Below are 24,789 nucleotides of genomic sequence, written 5' to 3'. Positions count from 1 at the left end.
GTGGGGACGCAGGTAGATTAGTGTGGATTATAATGACGAGGGAGCGCAATAGTTTAAAGGGACGACTGAGACGCGCAAGTTTCAGAAGGGAGTAGTTAGCTGAAATGATGCCGTGTGTGTGAGAATTGAACAGGTGTGATTGCACAGGTGTGCAACTGGACAGGTGTGTGGAGCAGTGTGTGAGTAGTGAGTGTGTGGATCAGCGCGAATGCGCTTGGGGAGAGAAGAGTGCAGGCGGCACCAAGAATGAGAGCACAGGTGTGCAGGTACAGGTGTGTGGAGAGAGTTGGAGTAAGTGGTACGGAGTGGTGTGCATGGTGCGAAGGTGTGAATGGGGGAAGAGTGGACCCCCATCACGGATACCCGGGGCGGGTAGAGTAAGTGTTAGGTAGAGGGTACAGGTAATTTGTGGTTGGATATTGGCATCTGTGGTGCGGGTGACAGAATGGTATTGTGGATGGGTGCATTAGTGTTGTGGAAATGGCTGGGCGTGTAGCCTGTTAGTGTGTGTAGTTGGTTGGGCACTCCACCACTGTGAGGATGTCGGCCAGGTGAGGCTGCAGGTGGGCTCTGGGAGCCGTTAGTGTCAGTGGGTGCCTGAGGATCCCGGGTGTGGATCGGGCAGCCCAGTGCCAGAGAGGGCACCGAGTGGGGAGAGCGCCAGAGGGCCTTCCCCAGGTAGTTAGGTTAGGGTAAGGAGCAGGTAAGCTCGGAGGCAACTGCAGTGGTGGAGGTGTGCAGGTGGGTAGACCCGCTGGGAGAGGTACACGCCACAGCCCAGAAATTGTGCGAGGGCACCGGGAGATGAATCGGGGGAGTGAGACCCCAAATTGAAAAGCACCACAGTTTGGTCAATGGGAATTGGTTTTTAGAACCCATAGTGTAAGTTGGCCAATGGATTGGCAGGGAAAGACCCCGGGTAATGTAAAGTTGTTAAAGTCATTTCGGAAATAGTTAGGATTGATGAACCTGTCGCACCATACGCAGCCACTTACCTGTGGTGATGATGATGACTCCACACCTGTGTTTTCTTTGTTTTGTGTTGCAGGAAGTAAGGATTGCTGTTGGATTTGTGAGACGCATCACGACGTGGATGAGACATTGGGGTGATTCCATCTCTCCCTCCTTAGGAGGGACTGATGATGAATTGGTAATGGCAAATTTTGATGTTCAGTTGGAGATGGCAAATTTTGATGAGAGTTGAAAATGGCAAATTTGATTGGTTAGGAGGGAGAGAAGACGAATTTGGTTTATGGGAGGAACGGGGAAGACAGTAGGGACGTTTGTTGATTTGTAAAGTAGATGTTTATGGGTAGTGTTGTGTTTTGTGGATACAGTAAGGGGTAAGGGAGGGGCCATGTAGGTTACCTGGTGGGGGGGGGGGGGCGTACGGTAGGAACGTACCTGTCTCACCTGGTTCCCATGTGCCCCCGGTGTGCATTACCTTACATTGCGTGCACTTTTGCGCCCTTACCACCTTACTCACTTGTCTGCTTCTTTTGTCTCCCACCTCCGAGGATCTGGCTTTGGGGCAGAGAGAGAGGAGGGAGAGGTGCTGGCTCCGCAGTTGTGGGCCTGCACTTTCGCTGCTTGCTGCCTGGATCGATACACCATATGGACCGCAATTTTGGTGGCCACCCACAATGGACCGCAGTTCTTTTGCGGCCAAGCACCACCCGTGGATGGACCTATGGGTCAACGTGACACCTATGCCATACAGGTGAACCACTTTTAGTTGGCCCCCTGAAGGCCACAATACAGAAATGGACGCGGTTGGTGCCTTTCTTTATTTTTAAAGAAGCCAGAAGGCCAAGTGCACCACATGAAGGCAAGACCAGCGGCAGAACATCGGCCGGCTGCGACACCACACCATGATTATTAAACATTTTATTGGTGCACCGGATGGTGCTGACTGTGTGATGGGGTGGTGCTTTTGGTGCTTGGAAGGGGTGCTCTGCACATTATCAAAGGCCGTAAGGCCACAGAGCACTCGTGGGTTGGTGTATCGATGCTGGCATGCGTGCTCTCTCTATGCATAACATCTGCATGTGTTCCTCCAAAAACAGGTCCTGGATCGTAGTGTAAATATCAGCGTAGTCTTGTGTAAATAATGCTCCCTACCGGCTGTATGTTTAGTTTGCGAATTCTTTCCGCGATTCGGTTATCCTGTGGGTGTGTTTCTGTGAGGAGAAGGGTACAACGTCGCAGGGGGACATATTTACTCATTTGTGAATATCTGTAAAACTGTCGCACTCAGGGTAGAGTTAATAGTAGAGGGAACTACATCTGAGTGCCACACTAAAATAGGTAAACATTTATCGGGTCGGGACGCCCCGAGGGTAGAGAAGGGTGCAATGTTGCGGATATGGGATTTGGCCTCCATATCCGCTTGTAAATATTCCCCTATTTCCCCAATACTCCCCAACTATCCCCAATCCCCCATTCCCTAGTCCCATTGTCTGTAAACAACACTCTGTAGAACCGACCTTCCCCTTTTTCCCCCATTAAATGTCGTGCCCAGGTCCACCGCATCTCACGTAGACAACTTTCGGACATCTTGCTAGTTATTCTTAGTCTATGTCAGTTAAGGACTCGTTTCCATTAATTCTGACTCTTCGTTGCACCAGAATGTGATTGTATGGCACCAGTAGTGAGTTTAGGACCTCCCCATACCTCCTCCCATCTTCCTCATGAAACTACAACAACAACAACAACTACAACAACCGCGGTGCGGGGAGTGGGCGTCCTCACTCCGGCTCGGTTAGCCGCCATGGCCCATGTGCTCCGACGGGGTTACCACGAAGGGGCTGACTGCCAGCTCCTCGTCGGGCGGAGCCCGGTAACCCCCAGCACCAATAAGGAGCGGCGGGCCGATTCCATCTGGGGCGGAGCTAACGAGCCGAGGGCGTGTCACTCCCCGCTGGATATACGCAGCGACTTACCGGATGTGAGGTCAGATGCGCCGGAACTACGGAGAGAAAAGGACGCCACCTCCAGCGCGACGAGACCTCCCGCATCTCTGGACCGGACCGGGTCGATTCTGCCCCTGCGCCAAGGTGCACCTTGAGCCTCGACTACCTGCCCTTCCTTGCCATCAATCCCTGTGTGAGTCAGTTTTGTCCTGTTTATCTGTCGTCTGTCGGGGTTACTATAAGACCGTATTTAAGTGCCCACCTTACTATGCTGTCTCTCTTGTCCTTGTAATCTAACGTTCCGTAATATTATAACCTCCTCCGGAGGTCTTGAGAACTGTACCCCTGGTGTCGTGTCATTTAATCCAGCCGTTGTGTCCTTTCCTTAATTGATTTAGCATAGCGCGACTCGGCCAACGTTCGAGTATAATCGGGTAAACTGTGCAGACGCGGTCATACCAAACCGCTCGGTAAACCAACATCCACAACCGCGTCTGTAACAATATATACTTCAATTGAAATAAAATAATGATTTTAAAGTTCTTTTTATGGCGTAGCCCATAGGACAAAGAAATCTAGAACAGTGTTTGTCTGTCCATATGTATGTCCACATGTCCCCTCAAACGTACACCAATCAGAGCTGAGGATCTGGTCACATGATAGGGGTGATGTGATGTCATGACGGCAGCTGACTTCGCACACCGCCGTTTTCATTCTAATTTCGTTCAGGCTGAACATATCGTTGAACCTGTCATATATCACAATCGCCATGCTCTACCTTTACGTTTTTCATTCAGTGTGAAACACAAACAAACGGATTGTTAAAATGACCATCAAATATTGAAAGCATAGATGTTATGGCTCTTCCAACAATACGGTACGTATAGGCCTTAGGCTCCGTGCCTTCATGCCTCACCTTCAGGCCGCTTTTGGACAAATTAAGCCCAGGTTTCTTAATACAGTAGTATCGTTTCAGTGGTATAATTTTCGTAATAATAATAATAATAATAGAGTACATGTAACCATAACACTTTAATCCCAATGTTGTGAATGCAAAGTTAGTGCAATGAATCACAATCCCAATGTGATCACAATCACAATCCCAATGTTGTGAATCACAATCCCAATGTTGTGAATGCAAAGTTGTGAATGCAAAGAATGCAAAGTTAGAATGCAAACTTAGAATGCAAAGTTATAGTGGATTGAAGCAGTGAATGGTTCATGAATCGATGATAAGCGGTGTACTGTACTAATAAACACGGAAGTAAAGAATTTGCCTCGGTTTTTTGATATAATATCATTTTCGTAATTATGAAACGTAACGTTAATATAATAGTAAGTCTAATCATAACACCAAATCCCTTCGTAGTGACTACAAAGTTACTGGAGGTTAAAATATATAATCTTCCATATATTAAAGTAGCGGTAGTTTTGTGTCCGTCCGTCACGCTACATCATGACGTATTTTTTTAATGGCCTAAAAAAAACAAAAAAAAAAAACTTTAAATGGACTACAATACCTAAAATGCACCTTATATAGTTCACCAATACGTAGTGTGTTCAAAAAGTATCCGACCTTTATTTTTCGTGCGTAAAAAAGAAGAAGCTAGGGAGGCGTTGATTGGTGCACGTATGTAGGCGATCCTAATGCGCACTCATTAATTTGTTCCCACCTGCAGAAGCTGTCATTCGACGGCAGACCGCCGATGAGTGAGGAAATGTAAGTGAGCGCCGTCGGATTTTCGTTTTTTTTTTTTTTTTTTTTTGTTTTTGTAAACAAGATCGAGGCTCGTGAAAGAGCTAACATTAATCACACAAAAAGACAAACCGACACACAAAACACAAAAAACAAGGGGAGCGGCAGACAAGATGGGGAGAGAGGGGGAAGGACACAAAAGAGAGGGGGAAGAGGGGGAAGGACACAAACACAACATTTGAGAGCAGGGACATCGGGAGGACTTGGGGGGAGGTGGGAGAGGAATAAAACATATGAACACTGCAAGGACTCTGGGGTGAATTACCGGGGGTAGAAAAGATCAAGGTTTTCGATGGGGGAAGATAAGAGATGGTGGTGAACAGCTGTTTTAAAGACCTGGAGGGAGGAGTGGGATTGAAGGGAGTGGGGGAGTTTGTTCCAGAGGCGGGAGAAAAGGGGAATGAAAGAGTGAAGGTGAGCAGAGAGCCTAGACTTTGGCAGTTTAACCATAAGAGGGTTGCAGGCAGATCTTGTGCGACCTGAAGGAATATTGGGGGGACAGAGCACAGAGAGAGCTGGGGGAGCAAGGCCGGAGAGGAGTCGGTAGAAGACAAAAAGACCACCAACCTGCCTGCGGTGAGTGAGTGAAAGGCCCTCGGTGTTGACTACATCGCAGGAGATTCCAATGATTCTGAAAGCTTTGGCCTCAACAGCGTGAAGCCGAGCAAGGTGTGAGGCAGGAGCACCAGCCCAGAGGGGAGAACAGTATTCCATTGAGCTGCGGATGAAAGCCTTGTATGTGGTGAGGAGCTCAGGTGTGCCAAGGAAGGACTTCGCACGACGGAGGATGCCCAGTCGGCGACTGGCTTTGGAGGCCAGCTTGGAAATGTGGTTTTCCCAAGAAAGATCATGGCAGATAGTGAGACCCAAAAGCTTGAGCGACAGAACTTCTTGGAGAGGATTGTTGAGAAAGTAGATGGGAGGGTTGTCCAGTCGGTCCTTTCGGAGAGACATTGTAAGAGTGTGAGATTTGTCAGGATTGAAAGACATGTTCCACTTGTTTGACCAGTCTGTGATATTGTCCAGGTCTGCAGAGAGTGAGGAGGCTGCAGACTGCCGATCTGGGGGATGAGGAATGGAGCGACAGAGAGTAGAGTCGTCAGCAAAGAGATAGAGAGGATTTTCAAGAGAGTCAGAGAGATCATTGATGAAGACCAGAAAAAGCACAGGGCCCAGAACACTACCTTGGGGAACTCCAGCCTGAACAGGAAGAGGAGATGAGAGAAACCCATTCAGGGCCACACGTTGACTACAACCAGAGAGGAAGTCCGCCAGCCATGCGTGGAGATTTCCATGGATACCAAAGGAGGAGAGTTTGGTGAGCAGAGCAGGGTGCCAGACCGTATCGAAGGCACGTGAAATGTCAAGGGAGACAGCTCTAATTTCCTGTTTGGCGTTGAGGACCTCCATCCATTGTTGAGAAAGCAGAAGCAGCATGTCCAGAGTAGAGTGACCAGGTCTGAAACCAAATTGATGATCAGAGATCAAGCCATTGGAGAAGAGGAAAGATTTAATATCTGAAGCAATGATGGATTCCATGACTTTGCTGATAATTGGGAGAAGGCTGATTGGTCTGTAGTTGCTGGGATCTGTTTTTGCACCTTTTTTGTGCAAACCGGTGATGTTGGCTGATTTCCAAGCAGATGGCAGATGACCTTGAGCAAAAGAGAGGGTGAAGAGAACAGAAAGAGGGAGTGAAAGAGCAGAAGAACATGATTTTAGGACCTGTGGGCTGATGCCGTCAGGACCAGTTGCAGAATCAGAGTCGAGGGTTGACAGAAACTTTTCCACCTTGTCAGGAGGAAAGGACACAGAGTCCAGGAGCAGCTGGGTACGACTGGGTACAGAGAGGGATGGGTTTGTGACACAAGATTTAGAGGCAAACACAGAGTTGAGGCATTCAGCTTTTTCACGTGCGGAGTCAGCCGTTAAGCCGTTTGAGGTGAGGGAGGGGATGGAGGGGGAACAAACACCAGAAACAGATTTGACCAGACGCCACCAGGATTTGGAAGAGGGAGACAGATAAGAGAGTTCGGTCTTGAGAATGGTGAGATATTGTTTCCTGGCTCTCCTGAGGGTGGACACACACTTGTTTCGGGCTTTGTGAAAGGAAATGAGATTTCCTTCCGTTGGATTTGCTTTCCAGGAGACGAAAGCAAGTTGTTTCAGGGCAACAGCCTCACCACAAGATTCCGTGTACCATGGACGGGAGGATGGGTATGACAACTGAAGACGAGATGGTATAAATCTGTGCATGAGAGAGAGCAATTTACTTTGAAAGAATTCCCAGGATGAGTTGATGTCAGAGGCGGTAGAGATGGGAGACCAGTCCAGATGATTGATGGCTGCTTGAAGACCGTGCCAGTTGGCCTGAGTGAAATGCCAGACTCGTCGACGCTGAGGAGGCTCTCTGAGAAATTTCATTTTTGACAAAATTTTGACAAAATGTTTGAAATGCCAGACTTTCCGTCATTTTAAAACTTGAACAACGCTACTGCATCAAATTTTGTGTAACTTTGTGTAACAACTTTTTTTGGCCTCAGTGATGTTGGATGCTTCCATTGTGATGACTGCAACTTGGTTTCTGGGTCGTACCCATAAACCCAGGACTCATCGCCAGTGATCACTGTGTTGAGGAAGCTGGGATCACTGTTCACAGTCTCCAGCATGACCTGTGCGATCTCCAAATGGAGTTGCTTCTGCTCAATCGTTAGCATCTTTGGTACGAACTTCGCTGAGATTCTCCTGAAGCCCAAATCCTCCTTCATAATGGAATGAATGGTGTTGAATCTTGCGGATCGTTTCCACTTGGAAATCGCCAAGCTTTAGACAAAATTTGATGCAGTGGCGTTGTTCAAGTTTTTCCATCATTTTGTCAAAAACGAAAATCCGACAGCGCTCACTTACATGTCCTCACTCATCGGCGGTCTGCCGTCGAATGACAGCTTCTGCAGGTGGAAAAAAATTCACGCGTGTGCATTAGGATCGCCTACATACGTGCACCAATCAACGCCTCCTAGCTTCTTTTTTTTACTCACAAAAAATAAAGGTCGGATACTTTTTGAACACAGTCGTATATACATTACAACAAACGTAAGCTATCTTACTATAATTCACCAAATGTCTGTCTGTCTGTCTGTCTGTCTGTTCGAAGGTATCGTAAAAACTGCTGAACCGATCGCAAAGATATTTTGGGTGGATAATCCTGGGATCCCCAGGAGTAAAATAGGCGATTTAGTTTTCCCAATTTCAGCTTTAGTCTCCAGCATTCTCAGGTTTGGACTCCCGCATAACATTCGCGTTTGCATGACGTTCATTGTGACGTCTTCTTACGTCGAGCAACGGTACCCGCCCAATGGGCAGGGCTTCAATTTGGAGGCCCAAATGAAAAGGCTAAATATCGGAAATTGAAGGCTTTTTTTCTTTTAAACGATTTATATAAACATCCGTTAAATACGTGAACGTACCCGTTTGTTTGCGAACAGGTAAGTTTTTCATGGAAGTCCTTCACGAACTTGCTGTCCATGTCTGACGTGAGTCTGAAGGTGCTAAAGGAATGTGGAATTTATTGGTTTCATGCTTTAGCATTCACCGTATCTGCATTGCCTGTTTGCTTCTGGCCTCCCATCCGTGCGTAGCACGGGTATTTCTCTAGTATGTAAAAATAGAATTGTCCATATTGACAGAGCTTAGAGACTTAGAGTACCTCAAAATAATTTAATACTTACATTATTTGCTAACTGGTATCACCACCAGGTCATACAATCCTCTTCAACTAAAGCATCAAACAAGCCCGGCTACGCCGCTGTTAGACTTTCGGTGTTGTTTTTTAAGGTTTAGCGTTATTATACAAGGCTTTCATCCGCGGCTCAATGGAGTACTGTTCTCCCCTTTGGGACGGTGCTCCTGCCTCACACCTAGCTCGGCTTCACGCTGTTGAAACCAAAGCTTTCAGAATCATTGGAATCTCCCACTATGAAGCTAACTCCGAAGGCCTTTCACTCACTCACCGCAGGCAGGTTGTTGGTCTTTCTGTCTTCTACAGACTCCTCTCTGGCCTTGTTCCCCCAGCTCTCTCTGTGCTCTGTCCCCCAAATATTCCTACAGGTCGCACAAGATCTGCCAGCAACCCTCTCATGGTTAAACTGCCAAAATCAAGACTCTCTATTCACCTTCACTCTTCCATTCCTCTTTTCTCCCACCTCTGGAACAATCTCCCTCACTCTTTTCAATCCCATTCCTCCCTCAAGGTCTTTAAAACAGCTGTTCACCACCATCTCTTATCTTCCCCCATCCAAAACATTGATCTTTTATACCCCCGTTAATTCACCCCAGATCCACTTTTTTGAAGTTCCGACTTATTTCCTGGAAGTCCTAGCAGTGTGTCCATGTGTTTGTTTTTTTTAAACCTCTCCCATCCATTTAACCTCTCGCATCCATTAAGTGCCGTTTTGTGGGAGCACCTCTACCAGAGGTAAAAATATTATCGACCACAAATACGTATGATTACCTTTTTTTAACGTCGCTAATGCTGTTGTCAATGCTGTTGTCAACTCAATTGAAAGAAATTTGGAGGAATCGGAACATCAGTCTATGCTTATCACGTCGACGAATGCACCCGATTGAGGATCTATTGTTGTCTATATAAATCACAAGGTTTAATAACACAATATTAATGGATATACACAAATTGATTCAGTCATTTTCTGGAAATGTCCTGGTCACAGCACCAATGTAGCATTATTTTGCGGTTGGAATTACCACCTTTGTGTACCGTATGGTAACTACCTCGTCCAAAGAGTCATTGGGTCACCAAACTTTTAATAATTTTGAATCAATATTGCCAATTAATCGCAAAAAGTGCATTCCAATTTCAGTCGCAAAATTGCCGAGCATCGTGATTTGAGGGTCAGTGCATGAAATGGGGCACATGTCAATATAGGTCAGATAAGATTGCAAATGGTATCAAAGTGTTGGGAAAGGGCTCCTAAGACAAATTATATTGATGAATGATGTTACTTGGGTGCATTAAGTCTTTGAATAATTAAATGTAAAACTATATGATTGAAGAAAAAAATCTTTTTTGGGCGCTTATTTCTATCACATTCGAAAATTAATTGTGGCAATTATATGAGGAATTTAATATCTTTGGCAACACAATACAAAGGTTTGTTGAAAATAATAATTGTTCTTAATATACACCATAAACATACCAAATACATTTTGGGTGAAAAATCTGGTAACTGGCAACCTTAGGTGTAGGGTTGTATATCGAGTGATAAAACAGAGAAGGCAAAGAGCTACACACTGCTATCACACATTTTCCATCTCTAGAGCCCCTAACCTTGCCAAAAATCACAATTGGCCTTGCTCTCTCTCACTGATACTGATGACGAAAATTTTGGGGTCTTTTTCTCAAGGGCGAATGCTGAAGAAACACTTGAAACTTTAAAAAATATTATAAACCACAAATACGTATGATTACATTTTTAAACAGCCGCTAATGCTGTTTAGCACTCAAATGAAAGAAATTTGGAGGAATCCAGACATCAAGAGGCCATATGTGTTATATTTATGCATGTATCGCATAAATAGCCACGTTCATTTATGCACACCCCCTGCAGTCAATTAAAATACTGTATGATTTAACATAATGAAAACATAATTTGGGTAATGAATGTAGAGCAGCAACGAAGGCTGGAAAGGGTGGAAATGCGAATGGTTCGGTGGATGTGTGGAGTATCGTTGAGAGAGAGGAAGCCAAATGATGAATTACGAAAGATGATGGGAATAGAGCCTGTGATGGATGCTGTGAAGAGAAACAGTTTGAGATGGTTTGGTCATGTGTTGAGGAAGGATGAAAGTGACTGGTTGAGAAGAGTGATGGAAATGAATGTAGAAGGAAGCAGAGGACGGGTAAGGACGAGAAAGACTTGGCTAAAGATGGTCGAAGAAGAAATGCGGGCAAGGGGGTTAACAAGGGGAGATGCAGAAAATAGGGCAAAATGGAGAAGATTGTCATGGGGACCGCAAGGCTAACCCCCACTCTAGCAGGGAAAATGGCCTTAAAATGCCTGTTGTTGTTGTTGTTGTTGTTGTATGATTTAACATAAGCTTGACTAAATTGGCTGTAATCCTGGTCCTAACGTCTATATTGGGAGTGGGGAGGGGTGGAGGTTGGGAATACCATGTAATATTATGCCTCTATGCAATTACAAAAGGGAGATTAGAAGGCTAAGCATTACCTCCTGTAAATTACTGCCAACTGGTACCATATCAAGACAGATTGTGATACAAATTATTCTATCAAGGATTTCATCCAATAACAGGAAACTCAGATGTACAAACCTCACTGGTGAGCTATCCTCTTCAAGTTTGCTATTAATATTGTTATGAATTTGGGGTAGAGGAATATCTAGATCCAGGTAGATCTGCATAGGTAGGTGTTCAGCTGTCGTGATAGGGAACCTCACTTGTAATAAGTTCTGTGTAGCCCGTATGTCGGAATAAGTGCATATCTTCGTCCCCGCCATGAGGGGGCGGGGCCTGTTAAGTAGAATTAGGGAATATGCTAACTCCATTGTGTGTCGTTCCCTCTGTGAGCATCCCAGTGTCCCTTATGGCAACATACTCCCATAGACACTTAGATAGGCCCTTAGTGCACCACATTAAATAAATCCCCTCCCTTACAATAAAACAAACCAGAGAGACAAGCAGGCAGCGGCCGCGCAGTGGTACACCATGGCTTTCACGCATTGACCGGGCAGGCTGGGAGCCACGCCCAGGAGGATTCTTGACTGGCCAGGGGGAGGGGCGAGCCACAAGCAGGGCACCGATTGGCAGAGTAGGGGAGGACGAGTGATTGGTCAACGGAAGGGCAGAGAGCTTTCCCGTGATTGGAGGGTAAAGAAGGACTTGTGGTTGGCCACCGACGGATGGCATGACCAGGGGGCGGGAGGCGCTTGGCCAATGGGAGGACGCCAACACGGTGAGAAGATTCGAGAAGTCGAGGGGCACCGCGCTGGTTGGAGTAGAGGAGGGCTGACGTCACACCGCGAGTGACAAAACAACTGGCTTGCCGGCATTTTTGCTCCTCTCGCTTTTGGCTTCGTTCCTGCCGGACCCTTCTTCACGTTTTGGCTTCGTTCCTGCCCGGGCCTTCCTTCCTGCTTGGACCTCCCTTCTGCCCTTGCTTTTGTTCCCGGTTGGAGTTCGCTTCGAAAGGCGGTGGAAAGACATTGGAGCGCCGACGATTATATCTATCTTCCCCGGTGCGGACGGCGAGTGCATGAGCTGCAGTAGCCCGGAGACCGTTGCACACTCGCTCGCTTGGCGCGAGAGGCCTGGTGAACGGGGGTGGGCCAGTGGAACGCCAGGAGACTGGACCGAGCGGTTCGCGCTGATCAGAGCCGCGTCGGACGGTGCCTGATCGACCCGGCGCTACACTGCCAGACACAGATAAGACGCACCACATTTCACAAACATGACGAGACATTTATTTTATTCAATCTCCCATTGTTTGTATCTGAAGTGTGAGTGGGCAGGTCCCAACCTAGGTTCTAGTTTGATCATCGCGTTTCCCTGTCCCGATATTTATTTTGAATAAACCCTTTTATTACTTTCCCTTTCATTCCAAATCCCGTGTTCGTGTGCGATTAATTTGCAGGGTTGAAGACTGCTCGGATCGCGTCAGGTAAATTCCCGCTTCTTTCTCTCCCCCTTCTTCCTCCCGTGCTTGCATAGTCAAATCCGCAATTGATCGTCGCCTCGGAGTTAAAGCTCATTCAGGCTATCCGCGATCCCACGGTCTTAACCGAGGGTATTCGCACGACAATATAATTAGCAGGTAAAACTCCACATAATGCAAAATATGACTTAACAATACGATGCAAAGAACAATTAAATACCATGGGAATTTAATATGGTCTAACCATGTGCTACCCAAGGATATTACTTGGTTAAATCAAGCCTCCCCCCACCCCCACAACCTCAATTCCACAACTCCTCCCCTCCCCCTCTAACAACAAGTCCTCAACCCCCTTCTCTCAACTTTGTCCTTCCCAACACAACTATGCCCCACCCCTTTTCTTATCGTTCTTCACAGCAAAAGAGCATTCTTGCTTCATTATTCCCATGCTTGTTAGGGAAAAACTGGGGAGGGGAGTGGTCAAAAAGCAAAAAAATTAATTACAGGAGCATTACTAAACATTTTTGAATGAAACTTTGGATATGCAATCAACATTGGGGGTATGAAACAATTTTTGTAACGACATGAAATATGCAACAATTTTTTGGGATTTGACCCCCGATTCATGCCCCAGGGGTGGGGACTTAAGGTAACAGGGGTCAATCCAGGAAAAAGGTTTTTAACTCTAAATTTGATATTGGGTTATTCCTAATGGAACGTTTTGCAACTTTGTTTGAGGTGGGAAACATGGGGATTTGCAATGGCGTGCCATCGACTTCCCTCTAATTACATATTATTTCTTCATTACCTCGTTAAAATGGTGGAATATTTAACTCTTTCCCATGTCATTGCCAACTTCACCTACTCCTACCTCCTTATAACCTGCTTCCCTCACCTTGCCAACTTCTCCGTTCACCCCCATTCACAATCTCGGTCACAGCGAGATATGTCTCACAAGAACAATTATCCAAACTACCTTCAGGCTTCAAATCCCCATTCACAATTTCATAAATTATGTCCCACAGAAATCACATGGAATTGCCACACTCAAGTGATTGTGAGTCGACTAATTGTGTTAATAAATTGTCCTAAATTAATTATCCTCGACGTGATGCATTAAATACAACGTTGAAATTAGATAATGATGAAACAACATTAATTCAAAATCTCATGAGATTCCGTCATCACGACATGTGGGGAAGTACAGACAGATAGACAAGCATATTATTATTATTGGGTCATCTCATCTCGATTCTCGAAGAAATGAACTTATAAAATGGGCAGTGACACTTGGATGTCTGTCCATCCATCGGTATACTTTTTGCTATGTTTGCTACTACTCCCTTATTACCTGGCTGATTGTTCTGAAACTTGACACACAAATAAAAGGCAGTAGCCTGCACAATCGATTTTTAACTCAACTGGACTACCGTCCAGTTGAGTTCATCACATACTGAACCCTCCGGCGTCCGTCGTCCGTCGTCTGTCGTCCGTTAACTTTTCGACGTTAACACTCCAGCGTCCACAAATATCAACCGATTCTGATCAAACTTGACATGCAGCATCCTTACCCCAAGGACCAGGTTGGTATTACATTTCAGCCCGATCCGTTGAAAAATGGCGGACTTAGGCGACCATTTTGTTTTTGGTCATGAAAACGACGTTAACACCAGCGTCCATAAATATTAACAGATTTTGATCAAACTTAGAATGTTTAACCCTGACCATACAAGGTAGGTTGCTATTGCATTCCAACCCGATCCGTCACAAAATGGCCGCCATAGGCCGCCATATTGTTTTCAGCTCCGAAACGACGTTAAGACTTTAACGTCCACAATTATTTATGGATTTTGATCAAACTTGGTGTGTGAGACTCTTACCACACAAGGTAGGTTGCTATCTTAAGTCAAATCTAGTACAGACAACTGACCTACTTTAAAGTTGTCCAGTCAGTTCAGTTGAGTTCTGCTCCCCTGGAAGCTCTAGTTTTTATTTCGAATCATGGCCTTGCCATCAGTTGGGCAAACTAAATCAAATGGGATTTAAAAAATTATATATATATATATATACTATATATATATACTATATATATATATAGTTTAATTCAAGAAAAAACACCTTTCCATTCATGAACAAATATTTCCAGTTCATAGGCATTTCACACAACTCGACACCTAACGATATACCTACAGTGCCTTCAGAAAGTATTCACACCCCTTGACTTTCTTCACATTTTGTTGTATTACAGCCTGAATTTAAAATGGATTCAATTGAGAATTTTTGTCACTGGTCTCCTCAAAATATCCCATAATGTCAAAGTGGGATTGTTTTTTTGGGGGGGAATTTTTTTTACAAACTAATTTAAAATGAAAAGCTGAAATGTCTTGAGTCAACAGGTATTCAACCCCTTTGCTATGACACTCCAAATTGAGCTCAGGTGAATGCAATTAATTTGAGAATCCTTGAGATGTCTCTATGACTTGATTGGACTCCACCTGTGGCCAATTCAATTGGTTTGACATGATTAAGAAAATAAACACGTTTCTTTCCATATAAGGGTCCACAGTTGACATTGCATGTCAGAACAGAAACTCTATAATGAAATCCAAGGAACTGTCCATGGAACTCGGAGATCGAATTGCGAGCAGGATAGATCTGGGGAAGGGTATAAAACAATTTCTAGAGTGTTGAAAGTTCCCAAAGGCACAGTGAGCTCACAATGAGTTCCTCTCTTCCTAGAGCTGACCATCGGACCAACCTGAGCAACCGGGAAAGAAGGATCTTCGTCAGGGAGGTGACCAAGAACCCAATGACCACTCTGACAGAAATAGACTTCCTTGGCTGAGATGGGAGAACCCGTCAGAAGGACAACAGTATCTGCAGCACTCACAAATCTAGGCTTAAGGGAGAATGGCTAGATGGAAGCCACTCCTGAGAAAAAGGCAAACGACAGCATGCCTGGAGTTTGCAAAAAGGCACGTGAAAGACTCAGTGTATGAGACAAAATATTCTTTAGTCTGATGAGACAAAAACTGAACTCATTGGCCTGAATGCAAAGCGCTACGTATGACAGAAACCGAGCACAGCTAATCACCCATCTAACACCATCCCTACCGTGAAACATGGTGGTAGCAGCACCATGCTATGGGGATGCTTTTCAGTGGCAGGGACTAGGAGACTTGCATGGATGGAGGGAACAATGAATGGAGCGAAATACAGGCAAATTATTGAGGGAAACCCGATTCAGAGTGCAAAAGACCTTATAGACGGTGGCGATTATTTACGTTCCACCAGGACAATCACGCCAAGCATACAGACAAAGCAACCTTGGAATAGCTTCAGAACAAGAATGTGAAAGTCCTTGAGTGGCCCAGTCTGAGCCCAGACTTGAATCCCATTGAGAATCTGTGGAAAGCCTTGAAGATTGTTGTTCACCATTTGTTCACTCTCCATCCAACTTGACAGTACTTGACTAAATCTGCAAGGAAGAATGGGAGAAACTCCCCAAATGCAGAAGGGCAAAGCTGATACAGACAAAACCAAGAAGACTCAAAGTTGTAAACACTGCTAAAAGCGCTTCTACGAAGTATTCACTCAGGGGCTTGAATACCTATGTAAATTAGATATTTCTGTATTTCATTTCTAACTTTTCTTTTTGTGTGTAGAATTAATAATGGTCCGGTGGATGTGCGGAGTATCATTGAGAGAATAAATGAATGAATGATAGTTTTGAGGCCATTTTTCCCCGCTAAAGCGGGGGTTGGCCTTGCGGGCCCCATGACAATCATGGTTCCCTGTTTGAGGCAATGTTTTTATGGCCGGATGCCCTTCCTGACGCCAACCCTTGGTCGCCTCTTCGATGCGCAGGGATACGGTGTACCTATTCTAAACCGGGGTACACACCGTGATCATTCATCCCAGCAAGCTGGTACTCAATTTGCCGACCTCGGAAGGATGCCAGGCTGAGTCAACCCCCCTGGCGTTAATTCAGTGATCGACCGGGATTCGAACCCAGGATCCTAGGATCCCAAGCCGGCACCCTAACCGCTAAGCCAACACCAGGCTAGGAAGACAAATGATGAATTGTGAAAGATGATGGGAATAGAGCCTGTGATTGATGCTGTGAAGAGAAACAGGTTGAGATAGTTTGGTCATGCGTTGAGGAAGGATGAAAGTGACTGGTTGAGAAGAGTGATGGAAATGAATATGGAAGGAAGTCGAGGACGGGGAAGACCGAGAAAGACTGGCTAAAGGTGGTGGAAAAAGAAATGCGGGCAAGGGGGTTAACAAGGGGAGATGTACAAAATATGGCAAAATGGAGAAGATTGTTATGGGGCCCGTAAGGCTAATCCCCGCTCTAGCAGGGAAAATGGCCTTAAAATGCCTGTTGTGTGTTGTGTATTTCTAATTATTTTGTAAAAAAAAAAAAAAAAACAAATTAAAATCCACTTTGACATTATGGGGTATCATGTGTAGATCAGTGAATTTTAAAAGCTCAATTGAATCCATTTAAAATTCAGGTTCTAACACACCAAAATGTGAAAAAGGTCAAGGGGTGTCAATACTTTCTGAAGGCACTGTATATAAAGTAAGAGGAGAATGTGTTCTGCAACGAGCCAGATTGCCTTTCTCATTAAATGGCAGGGCAATGCATCTCCATTGAACACCCATCTGGATCGACAACAGGCAAATAACACACAGAGGCCTATTAAAGTCTTGCTGTTATAAATCGATAAACCAATCGTTTCAGCAACTTTAAAAGATGAGAGCCAATCACAGAGCTCCTCAGAAGGGGGAAAATAGTATCTCCTTTAATCCGGGAGCTGGCGTGCATAAACTATCGGTAGCCAGCTCCATCAAGGACAAAAGGACATCGAAGCCGATCAAAATGTTTGCTTGTGGCTCTCAGGAAATATACAGGGCATACCAAGAGGAAATGGAGGAAAGTTGAACTGGTCTTCAATGGAGGAACATCTTTCATAGTGATAGCACATTGCCACAAAATTGAGCCCAATCCACCTCCTTCAAATTTTGACAACTGCTTGTCAGGCATCCTGAGGCCATGAAAGAAGTTCCTCCATTGAAGGATTGCCATAGGCAATGTTCATATTTTCTTTCAAATTTAAAACAACATCGTTCAAATAATGCAAAAGGAGACCAAATCTTGTTTAATTAATAAACAGTAACCTATCCTCATGTGTAGGTTTGCCTCAACCTGTACGAATCTGTATGTGCACCAATGGAGAAGTAAAACACCTCCGAGCAGGGCAGCATCGAATGAGATGGTAAACAGAATCAATTGTTGAGCACCTACTCCTTTCCGACATTTTGAAGATCGTTTTGGGAATTAAACTGTCCATAAAATGAGAACAGCAAATTAACTCCTTGTTTTGTAATTTCCCTGGAAGTTATGACTAAACATCAGCAGGTTAAATATTTCAGGTTTAAAATGCAGCTCCACTCACTTATGATCTACCATCTCCAGTAAACTGCAAAGTCAGAGATCGGCATTATAGAACGTGCTCTGATGTCAACAACAACAACAACAACAACAACATGCATTTTAAAAGGCCATTTTCCCTGCTAGAGCGGGGGTTAGCCTTGCGGTCCCCATGACAATCTTCTCCATTTTGCCATATTTTGTACATCTCTCCTTGTTAACCCTCTTGCCCGCATTTCTTCTTCCACCATCTTTAGCCAAGTCTTTCTCGGTCTTCCCCGTCTTCTACTTCCTTCTACATTCATTTCCATCACTCTTCTCAACCAGTCACTTTCATCCTTCCTCAACACATGACCAAGCCATCTCAACCTGTTCCTCTTCACAGCATCAATCACAGGCTCTATTCCCATCATCTTTCACAATTCATCATTTGTCTTCCTCTCTCTCAACGATACTCCGCACATCCGTCGAACCATTCGCATTTCCACCCTTTCCAACCTTCGTTGCTGCTCTACGTTCATTACCCATGTCTCGCTCCCATAAATCATAACACTTCTCACACATGCAGCATATACCTTTCCCTTCAGCTTCAACGACACTCCCCTCATCATCAGCACGCCACTCAATTCCCGAAACTTCTTCCATGCACATCTCACTCGAGCAACCGTTGCCGAGTCTGATCCACCTTCTCCATTCAGCATGTCTCCGAGGTAGCAAAATGTTTTCACACCTTCCAGCTTCACACCGTCTCCAAGATCCAACTCAACATTTCCTCCATCTGCAGCTCCCTCTGTGCACACCTTACATTTGAATGTAGCTGCCACACTGGTTAATGACCCTCTCAGACCACTACATTTTTGATGAACCCACTCAGCGCACATTGTACACTGAATGGACTTCACTCCGACACCCTTCCTACACACAGCACAGGGCCACTTCCCAGTTCTTTCCACCTCACCACATGCTTTACCACTTGCCATCACCTTCGTCTTTCCGATATTCACCTTCAGACCTTTTGTCTCCATACATTCCTTCCACGTGTTCATCTTTTCCTTCAGTCCATCCATACTTTCCGCAATCAATCAATCTGATGTCAACAACATCAACACAAAATCCGCAAAAGGGTTTTTTAATCACTACCTGTTTACCTTCGAAAAAGCGGAAGGTTATGTTTTGATCGCTGTGTATTTATTTGTATGTCTGTGTGTGTGTGTGTATGTTATTCGCATAACTCAAAAAGTATTCAACCGAATTGCATGAAATTTGGTGGGATGATTGGTTATTATACGGGACACATTTGATTAGATTTTGGGAGCAATCGGGTCAAAGGTCAAGGTCAAGGTCACGAAAAGGTCAAAATCGTATTTTTACCAAGTACAGAACAGTAGCTGCGGCGAAGGTATGCGCTCTACCGAGTGCCCGTTCTAGTTTTACCTGTGACGTGTCGCAGGTCCACAAGAGCTCCGCATGGTTGTTGCTGTTCTTGTTGGAGGTCGATCTTTGAAATGTGCACCAAATGGTCAGACAGCTGCCAGACCCCAACCACATTTGTCATTTGACTCCACCCAACATGGCACCCAGACCAGAGTTGGATTAAGACTTTTTTGGGGCCCAAAGCCAAAATAATATATTATTTAGCCCCAAAACATCCCCCAAATGATCGGCTTGTTATTGTCACCTAACAAACCAATCCACCTAGTTTAATCCAAAGCCATCCATAACTTCTTTAAATATCATGTTATATATCGCTTTCCGCCTGATCCCTTAATGATGAAGAATCACTTAAAGATTAAATAATTCTCGTATCCGAATCCATATTCAAATCTTCACCAATATCGAATCGATTCGTCCACCAAGTTTTGTCCAAATCGGTCCATAACATTTTGACATATCGTGCTATGTATCGGTTTTATCCCCATCACTAAATGGTGAAGAATCACTTAAGTATTAAATAATTCTCGTATCTGAAACCATATTCACATCTTCACCAAAATTGAATAGATTCTTCCTTGTCACACACACACAACTTGTCCACCAAATTTCGTCCAAATCCATCTACAACTTTTTGAGATATCCTGCTATGTATCGTTTTTTGCACTATCTGCCAATGGCGAAGAATCACCTAAACATCGTAGTAGCCGGATCCGAATCCGGATCTTAGCCAAAATATAATCATTTCGTCCTTGTCACATACGCTACATCTCTGCCAAATTTCGTCCGAGTCAGACCACAACTTTTTGAGATATTTTGTTCACAAACGGACAGACAGACAGACAGACATGGGTGAAACCACAACATCCATCCACCTTTGGTGGCGGAGGTAAAAACACGAACGCATGAAAATGCATTAACACATGTACTCCATTCAATGTTACACCGAGTTAATGAAGCATGCACTAAATGACCTGGTCAGTTTTGCCAAACATGCATGTGTTTGCCTCGGCATCATGGAGCACCCCTCCCAGTTGTGGTGTGAGAGGGTATTACAAGTGAGATTTCAGAACACTCAATTGTATCACGACCAAGAGGACTCCCTCCGTGTTATTTGCGCACTCGCTCAGCAGATGTTGCTTTAGATTCGACTGCAGAAAATCCGGAGGAATTCCCAGGTTTTATTGCCCTCCCCCCCCCCGCCCCCCTTGGAAAACAAAAGCAGTTCCATTGCCAAGCAGCTTGCTATTGCTTGCCAACCGAGCCGTTCCTCATCATCCGTTTTGATGGAGTGCTTGCTTGAGTATTTGAGCAATTTGGCGAGCGCTCTACAAGATGATTGGTAATTGAGAACAACCCAGCACTTCCAGGGGTGTGCCAAGTTACCAAGGTTTTATTACTTGCAAAATCAAAGATTTTTCAAGTACACTGTTGGCCATAAAGATGGAATAAAATATTTTTGACACGATTCCACAGTTTCTTTGGTATTTGACAGTCTACGTGTAAACAAAAGGGTAATTGAGTGATTACATAACGTTTCCCCATTACACAGGTGATATGATAACATTGAAAAAATGTGTATTACGTAATAATTTTTTTTGTTCGGGACTATAAAAGCCCATGCATGTGATATTCTGTCCCTTTCCCTGATTCAACACTGTGTTAAACGAGGCTGGTTTTTTTTCGGGTTCCTTGTACCGTTTGCAAGAAAAATCGGTAGCGACGTTCCCTGGGCTATGCCTGGTCCAACGGAACCAGCAATACGCGAGAGAGTGGTAGCACTGCGGCAGGAGGGCTACAAACAGAGTGATATCGCAGATGTCGTCGGGATATCACAGAGTACAGTCTGTAAGATCCTGAAACGTCAATGTGAGGCGGGGAATGTGCGGCCACGGAAACCTCCAGGACGTCCAAGATTAACCACGAGACGAGATGATAGCCAACTGTTGAATCTCTGCCGCAGAAACCGGAAAATGCCGACGAGTCGTCTTCGTCGCTTGTGGAGGAGACATCATGGGATCCACGTTTCCCGGTCAACCGTTAATCGGAGATTGCTCCAACATGGTTACCGAGCACGACGGTTGACTAAATGTCCATGCCTGGCTGTTCGCCACAGAGTTGCTCGTCTTCGCTGGGCTAGGGAGCACAGAAGGCTTCATCCTGGACACTGGCGACATGTTGTCTTCACGGACGAGAGCCGCTACATCCTTGACCGTACAGATGGGAGACAACGAGTTCGTCGATTACCCGGGGAGAACCTTCGTGATGACTGCATCCACGAGACGACTCAAGGTGGTGGCGGCTCAGTGATGATATGGGCCGGCATCCATTATGGAGGGAAACGCCACTGGTGGTTCCGGACGGAAACGTCAACGCCGTCGTGTACCGGGATATCTTGGAGTACCACTGCCTTCCACATGCAAGACGAGTGTATGGACACAATGTCCGACTGCAGGACGACAACGCTAGACCGCACAGGGCCGCTGCAGTCAGGGAATTCCTTGAGGCAGAGGGCGTGGAGCAGTTGCCATGGCCAGCTTGCTCGCCGGATATGAACCCCATAGGCATAGAGCATGCATGGGATGCCCTAGGCCGAGCCATCAACGACAGTGATGTTATTCCTCAAACTTTGCAGGAGTTGGCCGACGCTCTGAGGGAAGAATGGGATGCTATGCCTGTTGACGTCGTCAACAAGCTAGTGGACAGCATGCCACGACGTCTGCACGCCCCGATTCGTGCCAGGGGTGGACATACCCGCTATTAGTGACTGAGTAACAACAACAAGGACTCTACTGTGATGCAAATTGATCCATGAAATCACCCCAAAAATGTTATCTGGAAAACTGACAGAGATTAAAAAGAAATGTGTCATGATCCTTAATTTACTGTCTATTGTCGTCATTGTCGTTTTACGCTCAAGACACCAACCGATTAGGACTGTTAATTAATAAAAATCACTGTCAAACCACTACATTTTTGATGAACCAACTCAGCACACATTGTACATTGAATGGAGTTCACTCCGACACCCTTCCTGCACACAGCACACGGCCACTTCCCAGTTCTTTCCACCTCACCACATGCTTTACCACTTGCCATCACCTTCGTTTTTCCGATATTCACCTTCAGACCTTTTGTCTCCATACATTCCTTGACTTCAAACTGATACAGCAGGGAATATTAAAAGTTGAAGGATTGTAATGAAATGGAAAACCAAATACTGCATTTGAGTCATCAGAAGGAACTCGAATAAGTAAAGGACAAAGATGAAGTCATCAGGAGGAACCTGGATAGGATTCGGGTTTCAGCCACTACTCCTCAACCCTCAAACCCATCCAGGCACAGCCAAGTGAACCTTCCAGAAAAATCTCTGTAAGAATTCACTTCTCCTTGGACTGATAGACAAAGAAAGAGAGAAAGAAAGAACAAGCAAAAATTAGAATGAATAAGGAGAAATGTGAAAAAGTAGAAAGCAATGTGAAAGAAACAAAGATCCCTAACTCCTAGCCCAAGTTCCTTCTCCTAACGACTAGCCCTAATGACTAGCCCTAACGCCCAACCCCAACGCCAACCCCAACGCCCAGCCCCAACGCCCAGCCCCACAATGCCCAGCGCCAACGCCCAGCGCCAACTCCCAGCGCCAACGCCCAGCGCCAACTCCCAGCGCCAACTCCCAGCGCCAACTCCCAGCGCCAACTCCCAGCGCCAACTCCCAGCGCCAACTCCCAGCGCCAACTCCCAGCGCCAACTCCCAGCGCCAACTCCCAGCGCCAACTCCCAGCGCCAACTCCCAGCGCCAACTCCCAGCGCCAACTCCCAGCGCCAACTCCCAGCGCCAACTCCCAGCGCCAACTCCCAGCGCCAACTCCCAGCGCCAACTCCCAGCGCCAACTCCCAGCGCCAACTCCCAGCGCCAACTCCCAGCGCCAACTCCCAGCGCCAACTCCCAGCGCCAACTCCCAGCGCCAACTCCCAGCGCCAACTCCCAGCTCCAACTCCCAGCTCCAACTCCCAGCTCCAACTCCCAGCTCCAACTCCTAGCTCCAACTCCTAGCTCCAACTCCTGGCTCCAACTCCAACTCCAACTCCAACTCCTAACAAGTCCTAGCCCTAACACCTAGACCTAACGCCTAGCCCCAACGCCTAGCCCCAACGCCTAGTCCTAACTCCAAGCTAGCCCTAGCACCTAGCCGTAATGCCTATCCCTAATGCCTTACCACCCTAACCCCAAGCCCTAACTCCAAGCCATAGCTCCTAGCCCTAACCCCTAGCCCTAACCCCTAGCCCTAACCCCTAGCCCTAACCCCTAGCCCTAACCCCTAGCCCTAACTCCTAGCCATAACCCCTAGCCCTAACCCCTAGCCCTAACCCCTAGCCCTAACCCCTAGCCCTAACTCCTAGCCATAACCCCTAGCCCTAACCCCTAGCCCTAAACCCTAACCCCTAGCCCTAACCCCTAGCCCTAACCCCTAGCCATAGCTCCTAGCCCTAACTCCTAGCCCAAAGTCCTAGCCCTTTAACTGCTATAAAGTCTGAATCAAGCTTGAAAAGATAAGCTTCTCTCATCTAGATTGCAGCACCTTTTCAGTGTGGCTTCTGATAGCGATCAGTTAAACTCCATCCTTGCAACTCCATAGAGGTTTGCACTCAGAAATGTCACAAGTTGAGCCTTCTACCTAAATAACTATCGAAATGCTAATAAGTAGCAATTCGCTTGAAATACAAGCCTGTAGTCTGTCAAATCAATTAGCAGAAAGGATTGTTGGAGGCAAACCAAGTCCACTCACTGTTAAGAAACCATGAATAATGGATTAGGGTGAATTAGTCAACTCATCGTTTTATACAGAGTCATCAAATATAACTACTACAAGAGGAAAAGGACTGCCTTTATATTTGGGAAAATCCCTGCAGCTGTGACTGTATCCAAGAAGTTAAAATTTTTCATGGGACTTTAAGGCTGTAGTCTATCAAATCAATCAGGTCATTCAATCGTAGTCGATTCCAAAGCTTAACATGTTGAAGCTGTTAACAAAGTTTTTGGATTTGAAAAAATTTGGATTTGGGCCTCGGGCCCCAATGGTCTGTCAGTACATAGGATTTTTATCCTCTGCCTCCTTGCTCTTCCCCGAGGCTAGATTCTGTATGTACAAAAAGATTGCTGCGCTGCTAAAGTACTCCAGGCATAGTAGAACCAGGTCATCTTTCTTCGAGGATTTTAGTTCTTTCTCCCCTCTTTCATATACCTGCTGCATACGTCAAAATGGATGTTACTGACCTAATGGCCTTCCTGCTGAAGTAATACATCAGGGAGATGTTCACCTGTACAGCAGAGCCATTTTTTTGCATTGTATGCTAGGACGTCAGACCTGTTCTTACTAACATACTGTGGCATTTCTATTGCAGTCACTGGTACGTATTTGCCACTGCCTGCCACCACACATCATGGGCACTAATGAACCTGGCTTTGATTTTACAGGTAATGTGGAGGTAGCCACTGAGCATATCATCCTGAGCCATGTCTCCCTGGGATGCTCTGGTGCAGCTGTTCGTGGTGATGCACACT

The 24,789-nt window shown here is 45.7% G+C and overlaps 1 protein-coding gene across 6 annotated transcripts in view; it reads right to left on the bottom strand.

Moving 5' to 3' along the window:
* FUT8 (fucosyltransferase 8) overlaps positions 1 to 24,789 on the bottom strand; it is a 201,369-nt gene that overhangs the window by 108,954 nt on the left and 67,626 nt on the right. Inside the window, exon 1 of one of the 6 annotated variants that reach the window (XM_068133817.2) lies at positions 11,371 to 11,920. The exons of the other annotated variants lie outside the window; for them this stretch is intronic. The gene's annotated coding sequence lies outside the window, so the exon portion shown is untranslated. Of the gene's footprint in view, positions 1 to 11,370; positions 11,921 to 24,789 lie in introns of those variants that run through there. 6 annotated transcript variants of the gene reach the window in all.

Source organism: Myxine glutinosa, chromosome 1, assembly GCF_964187855.1.
Source record: "Myxine glutinosa chromosome 1, kmMyxGlut1.1, whole genome shotgun sequence".
In the NCBI taxonomy this organism is placed as follows: Eukaryota; Metazoa; Chordata; class Myxini; order Myxiniformes; family Myxinidae; genus Myxine; species Myxine glutinosa.
The sequence above is the reverse complement of the archived record's forward strand: the minus strand, read 5'-3'. Positions and strand labels throughout refer to the sequence as shown.